Raw genomic sequence first — 7,583 nt, forward strand, 5'->3', positions numbered from 1 at the left:
CGTCGCGCGTGGCGGCGATGGAGGTGCCGGGGTGGCTTCGATGGCGGCTGGTGGAAGCAAGTATGCCACGAGGGCGGGTGGAAGCCGAGGAGCCTGCGATGGCGGGTGGAAGAGGGAGGCAACGGCGGCGTGTGGAAGGGGGAGGCCGGCAGCGGCGCGTGGAAGGGGGAGGCTGGCGGTGGCGCGTGGAAGGAGGAGTCTGGCAACAACGCGTGGAAGGAGGAGGCCGGTGACGACGCGTGGAAGCGGGAGGCCCGCGGCGACGCGTAGAAGGAGGAGGCTGGCGACGACGCCTGGAAGCGGGACACCGGCGGCAATGGGAGTTGTGGGTGGGTGGATCGGGATCTGGGAGATGTTGGAGGTCAGGAGGCGGGGTGGGCTTTTTTTTGGGGGGTGAGGTTTGGTCATCGGCTAGCTGCATCACGTCTATATAGGGACCGAAGGTAACGGAATATTATTCTATTACTAGTAACAAAATAGGGTGGACTAAAATGTTCGTATAAGATGGAAGATCAAAATTTAGGACTACATCCATTATAAACCGCTAGATCACCTAACGATATATTCGAATTCAGCATAACGTGGATTCAAAAATTGAAATTCGAGAACCTGGCATTTGTAATCATATAAAAAGAGACATGCTTCTTTCTTGTGGTGGGAATTGATTTGTGTTTTGTTTTTATTGAGGGAAGTGCGAATTGATTTGGTACTGTAGAGTCTAATCTTGTTCTTCCAAAAAAATTACATTTTTCTTTTAGTTTTTCAATGGCATTTATAGCAATATAGTAAAAGGGGACATGACTCTCTTGTGTCTTGTATGAATTGACTTTTTTGTACACGTTAAGTTTGTTTTGCCAAACATGGAATCCGCGCCTTGTTATCCCGAAATTTTCAAGCTCGAGTATCTTTTGTCTCTTCTGCTGCAAAACTCCCACCTATTCAACCCGCGCCATGCCTTGTTATCCCGAAATTTCGACGCGCGCGAAAACTCCCTCCTCATCTGAAATCGGTCCCGTAGCCCAGACACGTGAAATCCCCCTTCTACCCCTCATCCAGAAATGTCGCCTCGATGTCACGTGGTCAAAACCAGTGTGGGTACGTTCATAACTTACCCAACATTTCAGACAAGCGCGTCCCTAAGCCATGGTTCCCCCTACCTTCCACTTCGCCCCCCACCATTCATACACCGAGGCCGCCAAAACCCGCGAAACCCCACGCTCCTCTGTCGGCCTCCCAAACGCTGCCCAGCCCGAGACTCTTCCCCGACGACGTCGTCCACAACAACAACTCAACGTCCCTCATCCACCGCACCGGATGAGGATCCGTCGTCGATCTCGTCGTCCACCTCCAAGGAGCCACCCCGACATTTGCCTCGTCTATCATGCCACCTCCATCCCCACTGCATCGTCTTGACCTACCCCACCGGACTCGCAGCACCCTCACCAATTCCTCCGATGAAGCTGAGGCCTACTCGGCACCACCAAGGAGGTTCTGCACTCACTGCTGCATTTTATCTTTTATTAGATCGCACGGGCTATCGGTGCTCGATACCGAGCAGCCATGGCGGGTCTCCATCGACAGCGCCGTCACCGGCCACTTCCTCCATGGCGTCTCTCCCCATGTCGTTGCTTCCTCAGCGAGGCATCCACACCAGCAATAGCTGTTGCTGCTCCGGCTCTCGCTCACACCGCTGTTGTTGCTGCTCTGGCTCTCTCGCACACTGTGGCTCTACTCTTACTGTCAATCGCGCTGCTGCACTACTCTTGCTTTCGTTCATGCTGCTGCTCTGCTCTGCTCTTGCTGTCGGTAACGCTGCTGCTCCGCTCTTGCTCTTGTTTGTGCTGCTGCTCTGCTCTTGCTCTCGTTCATGTTGTTGCTCTGCTCTGCTCTTGCTCTCGCTCGCGCTGCTGCTGTTGCACGATCTGCGTCAGCTACAGGAGTTGCTGCTTTAGCACTCCCTCCTGGTGCTGCTACATGAGCTGCTCTCTGCTAGTGCGTTCCCTGCTCGAGCGGCTGCTGATTTAGATCACTGCTTTTATGCTACCAGTGCTCGAAAGCCCTATACTTCTATGGCAGTTCAATCAATTTCATTAGTAAAATTCAGTTTCGACAGTAAAATTTAGTTTTGACTGTAAAGTTTAGTTTCTTCAACTAAGTTCGGAGTCAATAGTATTCATAGGATCTGTCGGAGCGGCCACAGCGCAACTGATGCATTTTACGTCTAGCACTTTTTGGTGGTGTATTTTACATCATCTATTGCAGATGCTATTAGACTCCCACTTTAGATTAACGTTGTCTATCTTGTCCTGCTTCTGCCTTACCGTCGTACACCTCACCTGAGCTACTCCAAGGACGGAACCATCCATCACAGTGGATCGGAGCAGTACCCTCGGCGGCGTCCCTAGAGGCCTCAGATCTTCTTCCCCGCCTCTGACAGTCACACCAGCATCACCATCCTCCACGTCCAACCCAATGATGTTGAGGTCGACAAGGCTATGCCAAAGAGGTTGTGCACTCATCGCATCACTTTGTTACTCTACATTCATGTCGATCCCTCAGGGATCCTTTGGTTCAAAGCAGTTGCAAATCTAGAAATAAATGAATCGTGGTCACAAAGTTAATAGGGAGAAAACTAAATGCTCTTTTGAACCACAATTTGAATCGGTTTAGCAAGATATCCATTACATGATATTCATGTGGACCAAATCTAATCTCACAAAATATTTCGAGGGCAGGCTTCAGCCTGTTGAACACTGCCTACTAGAATCACCACTCGTTCAAAGAAAAAGTGAAGGAAAACATAGGAACTAGAAACTTTACTATGGTACTACTATTCATGCATTTAGTTAGAAGGAATGGAGCAAAGCAAAACTAGAGGATTTTTTCCTTTGGTGTCTCTTTCAAAGAAAGAACGTCGGAATTTTAATATCCACTTGGACGTCCTTTTCAAATTAATATGCATGAAGACAAGACTAAGTGCATTACTAGCATAATAAGATTCTTATTTTACATTTTAATGTGGTTTGACTTTAATTTGACCATGTTTCTCCATTCATGTGTTCTTCCAATTCATGTGAACCAAACACCCAGGTTGACAGAAATCCTATGTTTGCAAATGCTCTGTTTTGCACGTGCATTCCTATCCTATTCCTGTGTTTTTCCTATCCCTGCATTTTTAGAATCCTCCAATTTTAAGGAGCCCTTACGGATTTACTTCATTTTCAGATAGGTGTCTAAGAAAACTCTGTGTGTTTTCCTGCTCCTGCCGTGTTGTCATCCACCCCACCTGAGGTGCACCATCGAAATAAGCGTTCACTGCAGCAGAGATTCCCCCTGCAGACCTTCTTTTGCCGCCTCAGATCATCTTCCCCATTGCCGGCAGCCATGCCAACTGCATTACCATCATTAACTAAGCAGATGAACCTGAGGACTACACAGTTCCGGAAGAGAGGTCGCACTCTTTCGTGTCTGCTTACCATATACATCGGTTATTTTTACCTGCTACTTTCGTCCTGTTCACCTCTTAGACTCTGAGTTAGGTCCAAACTAATGTTCAAGCTTGAGTTTTAAAATTCCTGTGGGGCACATATCGAGGCAGCAAAAAATAGTATCTGTCTACTATCTGGTTCATCTAGGGTCTTCTATGTGGTTCATGTTGGGTGGGCAACAAACAGTAGATGATCCATCGTCTATCTTTTTAAATGGAAGCTATCATCTGCCTGCTATCATTAGTTTTGGATCTATCCACTCATTGGCTACCATCATTCTTGATTTCTCCTTGCACCCCTTAGGCCTTACATAATCTAACTATGTTTTTTTATTTATGCATGTCAGTTATTTTACATAATCGTACTGAACATGTAGAGAAAAAGAGAAGACCGGTGTGTGGGAATATAATGTCATGCAGATGCCGCTCCATGGTGGGTGAAGTGGGGGCCCCCTCCCCCCATTCCAGATTGTATTCCGAAGAAAGATAACTGTTCAGAGGGCAATTCAGAGGGAGCCGACCACTCCTATTTACCCCCTAAGGTGTTTGCTCTAACCTGGCATGCTGATGTTGGTCCTATCATGCATATGGCGCCTCGCATTGCTTAATTTATACATCCTATATGTCATCAACTTAGTTTAGATTTGCTTTGTGTGAACGCCACCTATTTGGTTTCTATATCATACTTCCACCGTTCCTAAATATTTTTCTTTTTAGAGATTTCAACAAGTGACTACATATGGAGCAAAATAAGTGAATCTACACTCTAAAATATGTCTATATACATCTGTATGGGGTACTCCATTTGAAATCTCTAAAAAGACAAATACTTAGGAACATAGGGAGTATATGTGAATTATGCAATGCTATATTCTTTAGCCAATCATCATATATATGAATCATGCAATTCCATCATGTTTAGCCAGTCACTGTATATGTGAATTGTATCATGCCATACTATTTTTTCATAATGTATTCCATTTGTCAATAACGTTTGTACATTCATGTACTCTTTCTATGCATCAGCCATTTGAGTTGGTCATGGGAAAATCTAGAGTGAAAACAAGGTCTTCTGAGCAGTCAGTGCTACCTGTCGATGCAGATTTCTTGTTGGTTACTGATAGCTCCTAAGAGGAGGATTCAGAGACAGATGACCAGTTGTATCCCCCCCCCCGAGGTTTATGCTCTAACTTAGAAGGGTTATATTGCTCATATCATGCATATGGTGTCTTGCATTTCCATGCCATCTGCTTAGATTAGACATGCTTTGTGTGAATGCCTCCTGTTTGCTTTCTATATCAGATATGTGAATTATGCAATGCCATGTTTTTAGTCAGTTATCATATATGTGAATTATGAACCGCCATGTAGCCAAGTATCATATATGTGAATTATCTCATGCCATCCTTTTTTTCATTACGTATTCCATTTGTCGACAGTCTATGTATATTGAACTACTCTTCATGTGTATCAGCCATTTGAGCCAGTTATGGAAAAAATCTGGAGTGAAAACAAGGTCTTTAGAGCAGGCAATGGTACCTGTTGAAGCATATATCTCGACAGATGACCAATACTATATCCCACCATAGGTGTATGCTCTAACTTGCAATGTTTATGTTTCTCATATCATGCATATGGTGTCTTGCATTGCTTAGTTTAGACATCATATATACAATATTCAATGCCATCTGCTTAGTTTAGAGATCATACATGTGAGTGCCAATACGTCTCCAATGTATCTATAATTTTTGATTGTTCCATGCTATTATATTATTTGTTTTGAATGTTTAATTGGCTTTACTATACACTTTTATATTATTTTTGGGACTAACCTATTAACCGGAGGCCCAACCCAAATTGCTGTTTTTTTTGCTTATTTGAGTGTTTCGCAGAAAAGGAATATCAAACGGAGTCCAAACGGAATGAAACCTTCGGGAGAGTTATTTTTGGAACAAACGGAATCCAGGAGACTTGGAGTGGACATCAAGGAACAAATGAGGCGACCACGAGGTAGGGAGGTGCGCCCAGGGGGGTAGGCGCGCCCCCACCCTCGTGGGCCCCTCGTGGCTCCCCTGACCGACTTCCTTCACCTATATATACTCATATACCCTGAAAACATCCAGGAGCACCACGAAACCCTATTTCCACCGCCACAACCTTCTGTACCCATGAGATCCCATCTTGGGGCCTTTTCTGGCATTCCGCCGGAGGGGGAATCGATCACGGAGGGCTTCTACATCAACACCATAGCCTCTCCGATGAAGTGTGAGTAGTTTACCACAGACCTTCGGGTCCATAGTTATTAGCTAGATGGCTTCTTCTCTCTCTTTGGATCTCAATACAAAGTTCTCCTCGATTTTCTTGGAGGTCTATTCGATGTAATTATTTTTGCGGTGTGTTTCTCGAGATACGATGAATTGTGGGTTTATGATCAAGATTATCTATGAACAATATTTGAATCTCCTCTAAATTATTTTATGTATGATTTGTTATCTTTGCATGTCTCTTCGAACTATCAGTTTGGTTTGGCCTACTAGATTGATCTTTCTTGCAATGGTAGAACTTCTTAGCTTTGGGTTCAATCTTGCGGTGTCCTTTCCCAGTGACAGCAGGCGCAGCAAGGCATGTATTGTATTGTTGCCATCAAGGATAAAAAGATGGGGTTTATATCATATTGATTGAGTTTATCCCTCTACATCATGTCATCTTTCCTAATGCGTTACTATGTTCTTACGAACTTAATACTCTAGATGCATGCTGGATAGCGGTCGATGTGTGGATTAATAGTAGTAGATGCAGAATCGTTTCGGTCTACTTGTCGCGGACGTGATGCCTATATACATGATCATGCCTAGATATTCTCATAACTATGCAATTTTCTATCAATTGCTCGACAGTAGTTTGTCCACCCACCATAATACTTATGCTATCTTGAGAGAAGCCACTAGTGAAACCTATGGCCTCCGTGTCTACTTTCCATCATATAAGTTTCCGATTTATTTTATTTTGCAATCTTTACTTTCCAATCTATACCATAAAACTACCAAAAATATTTATCTTATTATTATCTCTATCAGATCTCACTTTTGCAAGTGGTCGTGAAGGGATTGACAACCCCTTTATCGCGTTGGTTGCAAGGTTCTTATTTGTTTGTTTAGGTAATCTTATTTGTTTGTATGAGGGATTTGTGTGTAGCCTCCTACTGAATTGATACCTTGATTCTCAAAAACTAAGGGAAATACTTACGCTACTTTGATGCATCACCCTTTCCTCTTCAAGGGAAAAACCAAGGGTAGCAAGAAGGATTTATGGCGCCGTTGCCGTGGAGGTCTACGCACAAGTCAAGACATACCATGTACCCATCACAAACTCTTATCCCTCGCATTACATTATTTGCCATTTTCCTCTCATTTTCCTCTCCCCCACTTCACCCTTGCCGTTTTATTCGCCCTTTTTCCGTTCGTCTCTTTTTGCTTGCATCTTCGCTTGCTAAAAGTTTATGGATCCTCATCCCCTTGCTACTCTTTTTAAGAGATCCAAGTATGATGAACCAATTGCTAGTGAGTTTTGTGCACTAGATTATCTTTATGAGGTTTTGCTTGAAATTCGTGAATGTGAAAATTGTGATGAAGTGCTTTATGAAGAGATTCATGATAGCTCCTTGAATAAAAAGCATGATTGCAATGATGTTATTATAAATTCTATTAATATCAATTGTTCTAGTAATACGCAAAACCCTAAGCTTGGGGATGCTAGTTTTGCTATGTCTACTATTTGTTGCAATGATCATGATTGGCGTGATTCTTTTTATGATCTTGAAAATTTATTTAAGCCCCATGATGAATATGAGATTGATAATAGTGTTTGCAATATTATTGAAAGTGGGTTTGGAAGAGTGTCAACTTTAGATCCCACATATTTGGAGAATGTTCAATCTTATGAAATTTTTGATAAAAGTGGGTTTGGAGAGGTCATGACTTTAGTTAATGTTAATCCCACTATTTTGGAAGAGTGTCAACTTTGCATGCATGTGGATCGTGTTGGGAATATGTTATGTGATAGCTATATTGTTGAATTTTCTTATGATACTACATGT

This window comes from Triticum dicoccoides, chromosome 5B (assembly GCF_002162155.2).
Source record: "Triticum dicoccoides isolate Atlit2015 ecotype Zavitan chromosome 5B, WEW_v2.0, whole genome shotgun sequence".
NCBI classification, from domain to species: domain Eukaryota; kingdom Viridiplantae; phylum Streptophyta; class Magnoliopsida; order Poales; family Poaceae; genus Triticum; species Triticum dicoccoides.